General features: G+C 48.3%; 1 protein-coding gene across 7 annotated transcripts in view; it reads right to left on the minus strand.

Moving 5' to 3' along the window:
• Positions 1 to 13,906, minus strand: part of NFATC2 (nuclear factor of activated T cells 2) — a 187,654-nt gene that overhangs the window by 127,421 nt on the left and 46,327 nt on the right. The gene's annotated exons all lie outside the window — the stretch shown is intronic.

Below are 13,906 nucleotides of genomic sequence, written 5' to 3' on the forward strand. Positions count from 1 at the left end.
AGCTACAAGATGCAGGGGGAGGCCACAGCAGCTCTGGAGACCATGAAGCTCTGGGTTCAAATCCCAAAGGTTTATGCCCACATGTAAAAAAGTGACTTAATTTACAACCAGAACCCCTGAGCCATATCTCATCTTGGGCCATTTTACAGATGAGAAAACTGAGGTCCAGGGAGGGGAAGAGATTCACCCAAATACAGAATGAACAGGATTAGAAATCCCCCAGAAAAGCTACTTGGCCCCCAAAAGACAGAGCCATAGCTATAGAGCCTCCCAAACGAGTAAAATCAGTGGATACAGAATGATCCAATTTTGTTCTTTAATCGTGGCCACCTAGCTCAGGCTTCTGCTGCCACCTCGAAAGAACCCGTGGCTGGAGAGTGAGATTAAAGAGGGAACTAGCTATTTGCTCCCACCATCCCACACCCCGCCCCTCCTGCAAGCTCCCCAGCTCAACAGAGGCCCCTCCACCCTCTCTGTCGTTACTTGGGTCAGCCTCGACTCTTCTCTCGTGACCTTACATCCAATCCATCAGCAAAGCCTGACCGCTCTATTAAAATGTAAACTAAACTCATGTGTCACCACCTCCCGCCACCCTCTTCCACTTGGACTGTTGCCGTCACCTCCTCCCTGGTCTCCCCGTTTCTACACTCACCCTCTATGGTCTGCTCTTCACGTAGCCCTCTATGGAAATGTCCATTGTAAAGTGAAACCCACTTTAAAGGCTTCCCTAGATGTCCCCAGGACAGTCCTTAACACACTCGTCCCCTAGCCCTGGCCTGTCTCACTACTCCCACTCGCCCCACTTTTCCCCAAGCTGACTCGGCACCAGCCCTGCTGACATCCTCACGATTCTTCAAGCAGCTCCTGCTGTGGAGCTCCCTCTCCCTAGAAAGTCTCCCCCCAAGATCTTCACCTGGCTGCTTCCCTTAATTCCTTCACATGCCTGCTCATTCAGCAGCTCCTTAGGCCCATCCCCACCGCTGTGTCATTCTCCACCCCATTTCCCTGCCATCTTTTCTCCACTGACACCTGTTAGCAGCTCACATCACATCAGATATTATCTGTTTAGAGAATCGCATGCTGCTCGATCAGAGGCAGGCAAACTGCAGCCCCTGGACCAAAGCTGGCCCACAGGTTGCGTGTGGAAGTAAAGTTTTATTGGAACAAAGCCGCCCCTATTTGTTTGCACATAGCCTGTGGCTGGCTTCTGCCCTGTAACAGAAGAGCTGGTTGGTGCACACAGGTGATCCTCCACTTCCTTGGTGCCCTTTCTGGGCCATCCTGGAGTGGTTCAGCTGAGCTGATCTCATAGGGTTCAGGTGGTGCCCCACCCCAGGTGAGAGTTCAGAAATGGCTTTCCACAGCTCCTAGGATCAAGATAAACAACCTCAACTAGGTCAGCCCGGTCGAGCCTCTGCCTGCCCCTCTAGCCTTGCCTCTCTCTCCCCTCTCCCCTCTCCTCTCTCCCCGGACTCCAGCCAAACTGGCTGTCATTCTCAGAAAATGCCAAGCTCCTTTCTGCCTCAGGACCTTTGCACTTGCTGGTCCCTCTGCTCAACAACTCCTCCCCCACCCAGCCCTCTTCGTAACTAAAACTGCTCCTTCCCTGAAGCTTGGCTAAAGTATGCTCTCAGAAGTCCTTCTGACCTTGACGAGATCAGACCCCACTCACACTTCCCTGCTCTGCTCCACTGCACTTCTCACAATTCCAATTCAGTAATTCTGTAGTTAACTTATCATCTGCCTCTCCCCCAACTCCCAGCCCCACCTCCACAATCAGTCAATTCCATGAGGACTCTCTCACCACCCCACCCCACCCCCACTGTATTCCTAACGACTGGACAGGACCTGCCACAAAGCAGGCCCTCCAAAAATATTTGTCGGTCTGCTGAACAAAGCATGACATATTTAAACTACTCCTCAAAGATGCTAACATCCAAAACAAACGGTAGAAAGACATAACCTTAAGAGAGGGTGATTTGGTAATATCTATCTAAATTCCAAACGCACGTATACTTGGAATCAAGCAATGTCACTTTTAGAAATTTGTCCAGCACATGTGCAAAATCAGGTATGCATAAGTTTAGTCAGTCCAGCCCTGTTTATAATCCCCAAAGACTGGAAGCAACCTACGGTCCATCAGCTGGGGATGGGTTAAATTCTGTCATTCACACAGTGAGATACAATACAGTTACAAAAAGGGCTGAAAAGGTTCTTTTTACATTGATATAGAATGACCACAAGATACTGTTGAAGATGCACACAGTATGCACAGGATAGAAACAGAGGGTGAGTGTGTACACACACACACACACACACACACAATGCTTATGGGTACACAGGCTTTCCCTGGAAGTTACAGGTAACAGTGATTTCCTCCAGGGAGAAGAGCTAAGTGATTAGGGGCAGAGGCAGAAAGGAGACTCTGACTTCTGTACTACACTGAGAATAGAAAGATAATTTCCAAAAGGCACATGTTTTTATTTTGTTTATTTTAAAGGGGGGGGTGACATAACATGATATATAGCAATGACACCTGGTTTAGGAAGCAGGAAATTGCGTTCTAGTCCTACTCTGCCACTAACTAGTTGTGTGACCTTGGAAAAGTCCCCCACCCACTCTAGGTCTCAACCTCCTCATTTGTAACCGGACGGCGTTAAACCAGATCGGTCTCCTTGGCTGCTTCTGGCTCTGACGTCCTTTCATTTTTCTAACTAGAGTCTGTAGGGTCTAGAGTTCTTGTAAAGCTGCAGTTCAATATAAACTTGTACTTGTGCCTGCGCGCGTGCACACACACACACACACACACACACAGCCTTCCTGGCAGGTAACAGAGCACAGATTTTTCATCTAGGAAGAGATCCAGGTCAAATCCGTGTCCGACAACATTCTGATAATCCATTGCCCTGCGAACCAGCAAAACAAAACACAGAAAGCCTCTTAGCAAGAATTCCGGCCTTATCAGAAAAACTGCATTACATCTTATCAGAAACACCCCCTCGGGGCTGATGTGAAAGTCACAGAAACTTTTTGCCATAAAAACACACATCACTCACACTCCGGGGCAGCAATGAAAAAGAGAAAGGCCAGTTTGCTGAGCAAAAGCATTTAAAGCATTTATATTGGTTTTAATTAATCCAAGCAGCAGAGTTTCTTTTTCTTTTCTCTCCCCAAGATTTTGAAAGTTTACCCACAAGCAAGTAATATGGAGGTAATTTATAATCATTTAATTCTCATTCCCCTGGGTATTTGACAGTAATTCTCACAGACAAAAGGCTCATGATTAAAATATTTCTTTAAATAGCTAGGATTCTCCAGTATTTCTCCGTAAACAACCGCCACCCTTGCAGAGAGCTCCCTCGCTCCGCCCGCACAGCACTGGGCCAAGCTCGTCTCATCTCAGAAGCACCACATTCTCTCAGAAGGGTTTCCAGAAAGCTTGCTCTTCTTACCACTTGCATGATCTTTGCTGTATTCATGCACCACCAGTGAATATTATTCACTTAATATTTCAATTTAAATTCGTTCGCCTATTACTTTCTTTTTTTTTTTACGGAAACTTTACACCCATACCACAAATGGAAAATCAGTGTCACTTCCATAAATAGAAGGTAGGGTAAAACTACAATCAAAATAAAAGTTACTAAATTCAAGCGAGACGCTGTTGCTAGCCAAAGGCTCTGAGCCTGAGGCCCACTTTTTTTCCTCCTTGATGCTCTTTATTTAAATGAGGGTATCATTTATACGTACAGATTTTGAGGGCAGAGTTCAGTGAGTTTCTGCCAGATGTTCTACACCCTTGTCACTACCACAATCATGACGCAGGACATTTCCACGACCCCAGAAAGTCTGCCTTTTTTAAAGTTGGAATTGGGGGAGGAAACAGCAAGTATCAGAAAGAAAGGCGTTAAAGACACAGTAGCACCTGACGGAGGCCTCACTCCTGACTCAAGAGAAGGTGCCCTGCCAAGGGGATGACCCGCGTATGCAATGTACTCATTGGGGCGGCCCGTGAAACCGTCCCACTTGCCGTGCGAGGTACCCAGCCCACACTCGAGGCATCAGGATTCCGAAAGAGGCAGAAGGTGGAGGCAGAGATGAGGGATTCAGAGGTTGCTGCTCTCAGTCCTCTGTGCCTCTATGCTTTTGCACATGCTGTTCCCCATGCCCAGAACACCCTTCCATACCTCCTGTCCTCACTTTACCTAGCAAGCCACTATTTGTCCATCAAGATTTCACTTGGGCAACCTCTTCCTAAAAGCCCTCCCTAGGCTGGATCAGACACTACAGACTCTGTAGTGTTGCCAGAACCTGAGGAGTCGTGTAGTGAAGTCTATCAAGTATAGATTCACTTGTCTGTCTCCCTACTAGACAGTGAGCTTTTTGAAGGCAGATAAAGGCCGATAATCATAATAATAACAACAGCAGCAGCAGCTAACATGTGCTGAGAATTTATCTGCCAGGCTCTGTTGTAAACACACTACATGCAGTAAATTATTTAATTCTCACAACCTAGGACATGGGCGCTGTTTGCTCCCCTTTTACAGATGGGTTAGCTGAGGCACAAAGAGGCGAATTAACTCGCCCGAGGTCTCACAGCTTGAACCCAGCAGACCTGACACTAGGGGTTCTCAACCTCAGAACTACTGACACTGGGGGCTGCAGACTTCTTCACTGTGAGGCTGTAGGATGTTTAGCAGCAGCCCTGGCCTCTACCCACTAGATGCCAGTAGCATCCCCTCCCCTCTCTCAGCTGGAACAACCAGAAGCATCTCCAAGCATTGCCGAATTTCTCCTGCGAGGCAGAATCACCCGCAGCTGGGAACCACTGCTCTAGGCCCTACAGTTCCGGGCGCGGCACGTAGCCAAGGCCCAGAAGAATGTTGGGAAAATCCATCCACGAGTCAAACCTGAACTGATTCAGAAATGAGACCTCTGCTCCCCGTCAGCCCCGGCAGGTAAATCATTTCTGCAGCAGACATCTGAAGGTCGAATTATCCTCGCCCTTCCTTCCATCAAGTTCCCAGGTACTCACCCCAACATCTAGGCCCCATGAATATTTGGGGAGATCTCTGACCACTTCCCAAAACCGCAAGACAAGATTGCTGGGGAGGCCAGTCCAGCCCTGCCCTAGTAAGGCGTCTGAACTGAGGTCCGGGTCTCGGTCCGTACATAGTGCTAGGGGCGCCCAGCTCCACGGCTTCACCCCTCTCCCCCACCCCCCGTCCAGCTGTGTGACCTGGGGGACCTCTGAGTCCCCGTGTATAACACAGTTGCTGAGGCTGGTGACAATACCCACCTGACGTTTCACCTTATCCACATGAAGCCCAAAACACACAAAATAAACACTCAGGAAATGGGGCCTTCCAGTCTACTCGTATTATCGTTATGGAACGAACGATCTTCTAAGTGAAAATTCTCCCCTTGCTCTGCTTTCATTGCCTTATTTTACAACTTGAAAGTGTGACACACACTGGCCCCCAAGTGCCTTCCAAAGCATTAAAAAAGAAAAAGGGAAGAAATTTTTATAAAAATAAAATGGATTGGTCAGCACTTTGGGAATTGTCTTTTTCTGCTAGCCTTCAGAAAATATGTGGAGTAGGTAAAGAATGCCTGAACACCCCCTCCACTCCATGCTTTGTACTCCCTCTTCTGGGGTACCTGGGGTATCAACTAAATCTTACTAAAATGTTAGTGACACAGTGAGCTAGCTGCAGTAACAAAAATGATTCTCACTAACACATCTCTACCCTATACTTTATACCAAGAACCACTATGTATGCACTTAGCATATACTAATGTTTGTCTTACAAAAGGCCTACGAAGCAGGTGATAGAGTTTCCTCATTTTATAAATGGGGAACGTGAGGCTCAGAGAGGGTGATTAATTTGCCCAAGGTCACACAGCTTCTAAGTGGCAGAGCCAGATTCAGTCTCAGGCAGCCCACCCAGCTCCTCCACCCGCGTAACACATGAAAGGGGATATTTCCTGGATGGCGATACCTTAATTCCAACACATAGAAATGAGGTGTCCCCTGAATAGGAACTGCTCTGGAGCCCCATCATGAGGTAGGCTGCCCTAGACAACTAAAGACACGGATTCCTTTCTTCTGGAATATTCACAATCCCTCCATTTGCCCCAGGATTGAGTCAACGATTATTTAAAAATCCCACTCAGGCCACAAGGAGCTCTCTGCCAGTGCCTGCCCTCTGGGAGCCTCTGGCGGGCCTGTTGCTCACCCTTAAGGACACACGGCCAAGTGTGAGACAGCCGCCAGCACCAACTCACCAGCCAACAGATCGCTTTTGAAAAAAGGAACAGCAAGAGAACATCTTCTCCGCCTAGAACGACAGGTGGGTGGGATTTTCAGGAAGCAGAATAGAATGACCAAAATAGAAACCCAGCTAAGGAACCTACATGAGGCATCTGTCCTTTGGGGAAGGGGGAAGGGACCGCACGAACCGGTGCTCTCAGGCTTGAACGACTCGGAAGAGAGAAGCCAGGGCATGGCCTGGAGGCCAGACGCCCCTCAGGCTGGCAGCAGGGCCCCAGAGCTGCAGTCCATCCCTGTCTGAGGTGATAGACCCACCTCTCAATGAGCTGACACCCCAAGGTGGTGTGAGTTCCGGGCCCTGGGTTTGAGACATCACAGTCTGTTGCCATGGCAGCATTAGGATGCCACAACCTGGCACTGTACATGTGCAGCCAGAGGACAGGGGGGAAGATGGAGGGAAGGAATCCTGCCTCCCTCCATCCCACTACTCTCATAACCTCCTTTGTGTTGGGGGCTGCAGGAAACGCCAAGAGGAGCAAAAGGTGGATGGATTTTTCATCCGGCAGCTTGCACCACCTACAGGAAAGACCTTCTTTGAAAAATTACAGATTGCGCTTCAAGTAATAAATTCAGCACTTAGCAAACTTTCCAAAGGGCCCCCCATGCCCCTACTGTCCCCACCATGCACAAATGATGAACAGTAATTGGATTCCCAATCAATGAATCGTGTGTATTAATAATGACGGAGAATCAGGTTGTCACACCCATCATTCAGAGATGACGTGTCCAGAAGCAGGGCATGAGAGGTGAGAAATTCCATCCAGATAAGTCAGGTCCAGAAATGCCAGAAAGGGAAGAAAGGCAGTTTACCATCCTGTCTCGTCAGCCACGAGAAAAAGCCACCTTGAACGCTATGCTCTTTGCTGACCTTGCCCCAGCTAAGGCAGCTGTCTGCCTTCTCCAGACAGGGCAGAAAGGAGGGCTCGGTCCTGCCTCCCAGGCAGCCTGCCATGAGGCCAGGCGCCTGGAACACAGGATCCAGGACCCGGGACAATTTGCAAGCACCGAGCCTTACAGACTGGCTACTGGCATGGCTGTTTGCAAAAACACACGCACCCGCAGGCTGACACGTATTCCTCTTGGAGAGAACCAGAGAAATGTATGGAATCTGCAACCCATGTGCCTCAAGGTCAGCTTTTGGATGGGGGCAGCAGGGCCCAGGCATCTGGCAGACATGGGAACTCACCTCTGTCCTCAAATTAGGATAGAAAGAACCGGTTGCAAGTCATTCCATGGGGCCCTCGCGCTTTTAAGAAGTTCAAAGACCTTCCTATTTTTAGTCGTTCACTGCGCCTGGAGCTTTCCCGTGTATTACCTCTCTCTCTGGGGTTTACAAGCACCCTGGGAAGCCGGAACCATCAACTCCTCTGTGTTACAGAGGGGGGCCCTGAGACTCAGGGGCGCGAGGATTCACCCAAAGTCACAAAAACAGTCAGGGGCAGAGCTGGGGTTCAAACTGAGACATCATTTAAATGCAGTCAAATGCACAGATATTAGAAGCACACCTCGTGCCTTTTTACAAATGTATGCACCGTGTAGCCAACCAATCAAGATACAGAATGTTTCCATCCTGCCAGAGGGTTCTCTGGTGGCCCTCCCCAGCCAATAACCCTCATTCAGGGGGACCCGCTCGCCTGCCTTCTCTCACTATAGCCTGGGTTTGCCTGCTTTGACCATTGTATAAATAAAACCGTCCGAGATGTACATGTCACAGTTTTCCTCAACCTTATGTCTGAGATTTAACCATGTCGTATGCATCTGCACTTTCTTTTGCATCTCTGTGTAACAGTCCATCAAATGATGACATCAGACTTTACTTGCCTGGTCACCTTGCCATACCGCCTCCGTTTTTCAAGAAGACAGGCATTTGAGATTGAACTTGTGCTTCAGGGAGATCTGTCTCTAAGAAAAGACAGTCTCTCCGCATTTGTCACGCAGTGCTCAACAGAGAGCGACTTCCTCGCCAAAAGGAAAAGGAAAGATCTGGGCAGAAGAATTAGCCAGAAGTAGACCTCAGATAATCCTTCCTCAGAAACAGGGCTTGCGTGGCTACCCCGCCTCTCCGTCAAAGCCCTGCACAAGGCGACATGGGCACGGCCACCTTCCTTGCTTTCCTTCCTCTAACTCGCTCAGCAAAGACCCCCTCGCCTTTACGCCAGCCCCTCAAAGAGCTGTACCCTTTATGGAGTCCTACAACCCCTGTCACGGCCTGCGAAGCTGATTTCCACCTTTCTTTCAGGCACCTTGAAATCCAAGTGGAAACTTCCACTTGAAGACAGTGGGGCCCCATAACCCTGGGCCAGGGGCAGAGACTTAAAATTAATACCTGATCGACAGATGGGTGTTTTATTTACACTCGTCCCCAGGAGCTTTCACTTTGGTGCCGTGTTCCCCGAGGGCGGGCACACTTCATCCGTGGCCCCTGCCAAGCCCGGTCATTAATGACATTCCTCCTTTCTCCTTGGCAACGGAGGTGATGTCACCTGTTGCGGATTTCAGACCCTCATCCCACCTTCTTAGGATCACACAGGTAAAAAACAGCCCCTTTCTGAAGTCTTGACAATGGCTTTCGCAGGCACTGCAGACTTAAAGCGTTCCCCACCTCCTCGTCTAATGGGCACCCTTTTTCAGCACACCCAAGCAGGTTTGTTTTGATAAGGACCTTTATAAACCCTGAGCTTTGCAGGCAACTTTCTTACTTCAGACAGCTCACTCAGGCGTGGCTCAATTAAAATTCACACAGAAGGACTGGCTTTTAGAAATATGTCATATTAACTAAAACAGGTCCAGGTGAGAAAATGCTCTTTCCCAAAACCTCAGACTAGGACGCATGGAGGGTCCCCAAATGCCAACTCGGGAAAAGCAATCTCTCTGCTCTTCCTGTAGCTTCCCGTCTACCTTTGATATATTTCTCTTGCAGAGGAAAAAAAGCACTAAAAGTCCAAGGCACAGGACTTTAGATCTAAATGCCAGTCTGTAGGAGATGCAAGGGACAAAGGAACACGTTAAAAAAACACCACAGGGATGCCACTGGCAAAATCCACCACGTGGAGAACAGCACAGGAAAAACGACCCTGCTTCTTCAACAGATAAACGGCAAGAAAACAGACTGATGGCGATTTTTATAAAATAAAAGAGACATAAATGGCCATGTCAACCAATTACACTGCGAGGATCTTGGTTCAAACAAATGAACCATAAAAAGACCCTCGTGAGACGAGCAGGAAATTTAAACACTGGACGTTTGAAATTAAGTATTATTCCTTTTCAGGTTTGATAATGGTATTTGATTTTTTTTCAAGAGCCCTTACTTTTGAGCTATATACTATTTATTAATAAAATATTATGCCACCTGGAATGTGATTTAAAGTAAGCAGGGGTGGAGATGCGGAGAATACACTGAGGCAGAGATGACACAAGATTGGCCTTATGTCGATAATTGTTGAAGCTGGGCACGTGGGAACATGGGAGTTAACTATACCACTGTCTCTACTTTTCCATATATTTGGAAAAGTTCGTAATAAAAGTTCAGGAAAAAGTCAAAGGCAGTTCCTCTTGCTTTGGGGGAACCTATGTGGGGCTCTGCTCCAGGCAGGAAAGCTCACAGCCCCTGACGCATCCCAGGAAGAGCCTCAGGACCGAGTCTTGCCTTCTTCCCTGAGCTCAGTTTGGGAACAATCGGCAAAAACCGAACCTCGCACTAGCCCAGGGAAGCCGAGTTTGGCTGGAGCTCTGTGGAGCCCTGTGGCTATTTCCTGTGCTGGGCAGAGAGGAAAGAGGAAGTCCCTTCGTGGGGGGAAGCCACAAGGCATCAATCACGCTGCACTTTCCAAGGCTGCCTCTTCCTGGCCCTGGCTCAGGGGGTCCTGGGGGGGCAGGGCAGGACACCTGGGGAGGCCCTGCCTCTCACAGAGGCAGCCACAGGGAACCTTGCAGCCTGCGAGTCAGGTCAACTGAGAAAGCTTTTGCAGCCGGCCAAGCTCTGGGGCTGAGGCAGGGGCCCAATGAGTCAGAACTGATCGTACGTAAGTTAGATAACCTGCTGTGATGCCAACTGAAGCCCAACAGCCAGTGGCTCCTCGCCAAAGAGCATCTTCTCTTAAGACTCGGGATTCATCAAAGGCCAAGGCAAAGACTCTCTCCTCCAAGGAACCAATGCTCTCAAGAAGTCAGGCGAGCCAGAAGACATCTCGAAGCCCACCACCACGGCCACCCGACACTCACACAGCCCCGCTGCCTGCACTTAATCACACCGCCTCGTGGGCACCTGCCATCTCCACCCCCATTTCACAGATGAGAAAACACAAGCGCAGGGGATCAAAATCACCTGCCCTGAGGCATACCACTAATAAGGAATTATGCAACTTTTCATCCATTTATTGGGCAACGATTTATTGCATGCTTGCTAATGCCAGGTACTTTTGCTTGGCCAAGGTCACGCAGGTAGGAGACAGCTAAGTCAGAATTTCAAGCCAGGATTCCCAGATTTCAGATCTGGCGCTCTGACTTGCTGAGCCAATGGCCCCTGGAGTTGGGGGGAACATGTACCCCAGGAGGCATGCATGACAATCTACTGGGATGTAGAAAGAAATACAGGAACAGCAGAACTCCCGTTTATATGCTGTCCTTTCCCACTTTCATTTTTGTTGCATGTTTTAGGAGTATAATCCCATTAGGACAGCAGTGAACATACAACTGATAAGTACATAAATATCAAAACATACGAGGTGAACGCACCCCATGCTGGCGTACAGGGGACCCAGGAACGCTGGAGTCAGTGAGATACTGGCTGAGCTGTAGTGCTGAGGGCAGAGACCTGGGATCCTCACTGCCTGGGTTCGAGGCCTGCCCTGCCATGTACCGCTCAACGACTCTCAGCAAAAGTTAACTGACCCCCAAGGAGTCTGACTTCACCGGTCCTGGGTACAGCTGGAACAGTCTAGCGTGTAGCCAGGATTGAGGACCACTGGCCACCAATGCTGCATTTTTCCAATTTATTCAACCCCATCACCGTACAGTACTAAAAAGCCTTGGGAACAAACTCAAATAACACAGCTTTAAGATTCTAAGAACCTCTACTCCAGATCAAAAGCTAAGGCCACCTTAAGAACAGAAGGCCTTTAATTTGGAAGCTGGGATGGCATGTGTGCAATAGCAAAGCGTGATTAAGGCAACTTTCTCCCTAGTCCTTTTGACTCCCTTGACGAGGCCGCGGCTCAGTTCAGCCCTCATTTCACCTTTCCAGCTGCACCTGGAGACACTATTTGTACAAAGCAAGCTTATTAAGGCCTGTCCTTAACTCGACACAGACGGCAACGTCTCTGAATGTCACATGTGTTTAGCGAACTGCTTGCTTAGGGTAGAGCTCTATTTATAGTAAGCACCAAAAAAAAACCCCATGATACTATATCCCAGCACCTCATTTGTCCCAATTTGTTTACCAGGCTGTGGCCCACATTGGCCTGGGGGCCAGGCAAGGGCAGGACCACATCTCATTCGTCTCTGTACCCCTACAGGGCCTGGCACAAAACCAGCATTCAGTGAGCGAGTGCTGAAAGAATGAGGTTTAAATTGTGCCCTGTGAATGGGTTGGGAGCAGGTGGCCCTGAGTCGAAGTGCAGGGGACGTTAGGGCTCCAGCAGGGCCTGTGACTGTACTTGGAAATGGTATAAAAGGTGCGCTGGGGGCAGAGGGGATGCTGGCTGGGGTGGGGATTTGTGGAGGGGGGAGCCGTGCAGGAGGGTGTGCACATCTGCAGTGTGCTCCTACAGCGTATGGGATCTATGGCTTTTATCAGCCTTTCAAAGGGCTGTGACCCGAAAAGTTTAAGGATCACCAGAGTAAACTTTACAAGCAATGACCAGGAGTCCATTTTCCTTTCTGAAAGGTCAAAGTTAATGCCACGTGCATCGGCTTACCAGGAATCGGAGGAGGGACACACCAGACCCACTGAGGTAGACTAGAAGCAAGCGCTCCTGACATGTCAGTCCCAACGCAGCCCGGAGGAGATCTGGCACCTCTGCGAGGTGACCGGGTGTTCCCAGGACCAGCCCGTCTCTCCCAGTGTATTACAGGTTGGGAGAAGTAAGAATGCATTGACTTCACAAGCACACACAAAGAAATTAAACTTCTGATCTGTCTGATCACAGCCAGCACACCTCTCCCCTCCAAGGTGGGCTCAGTAGCACTGGTCAGGACTCCCATAGTCCCGTCCCCATTCTTTCTATCAATATTACTACATACTTAGCTCTCTACCTCAGTAGAAAAAAAATAAGAGTTTACTTTGAATGCCTCTAGGCAAATACATCTGAAAATCCAGAGAGGGGAAATAATTTCTTAGAAAGATAAAGTTTACCAAAATTGACTCCAGTAGAAATAGAAAACGTAAACAGACCAGTTCCCATAGACACAATCAAGAAAGCTATCGCAGAACCAGCCCATAAAAGGCACCAGATCTAGATGGCATCACAGAGGAATTCTATCGCAACTGTAGAAACTGGATAGTCCCAATAATACACATGCCGTCCCTGAACATAGAGAAGGAAAGAAATTTAAACCTAACAGCATACCAGAATGGACATTACAGACAAATATCACTCATACATACCGCTAAAAGAAATCCTGAACAAAATATTATCCAGTAGATGCCGGCCCCATCACCATAAGAAAATAATACACAGTGAGCAAGTGGGGTTGATACCAGGAATATTTCAATATTAGGAAATCTATTAATATAAGTGATCTTAGAAGAATAAAATCATATTTTTCCAGAGATGCTAAAACGTCTACGGCATAACTCAACTCCCATTCTTAATCAAAACTCTCATGAAAATAGAAATGGATGAATACTTCCTTAACCTAATTAAATACATATGTCTCGATTCCAAAGCCAACACTGAAGGTACTCCTGCTGGGGTCAGGAACAAAGCAAAGACGTCTACTTTCCAGTACCAGGTAGATGCTACTGCAGGTACTAGTCAATGCAATTAGACGAGAGAAAACAATTAGAGGCTCTAACTCATTGAGGGCAGGGACTGAGTCTCATTTCCTATTATATCCCCAGGATCTAACACCATAGGTGCTCAATAGTTAGATGGATGAGTAAATGAATAATGACTCACATTACTGAACACCTCTATTAACAAAATCAAGGCTTTAGTAAAAAGCTAGTAAGAAATCACACTCTGTGTTAACTGATTTAAGTGGGTTAAGCCATTCAAGGCAAACACCACCATGAGGTGAGCACTATCATTTCAGTCACGTGACAGCTGAGCAAACAGAGGTCCAGAGAGGTTAGATGACTTTTCCAAGATCACTCTGTTGGTAAATGTTTTAAATTCCAGTCTTGCATGGTACCAGGCCCCTGACAAACTGCTTTACATGTGTCTCTCATCAAGAGAGGGAACGAGGCACAGAAAACAGGCTCTGGAGCGGGACAGCCAGGTTTGTATTTCAGCTCTGCCGTTTACCAGCCCTGCTTTCTTGGGGAAATTCCTTCACCTGTCTGTGCCTTTGCATCCTCCTCTGTAAAATGAGGGTGACAACAGTGCCTACCTGCTAGGGTCGGAGGGG

Source organism: Pseudorca crassidens, chromosome 15 (genome assembly GCF_039906515.1).
Source record: "Pseudorca crassidens isolate mPseCra1 chromosome 15, mPseCra1.hap1, whole genome shotgun sequence".
NCBI classification, from domain to species: Eukaryota; Metazoa; Chordata; class Mammalia; order Artiodactyla; family Delphinidae; genus Pseudorca; species Pseudorca crassidens.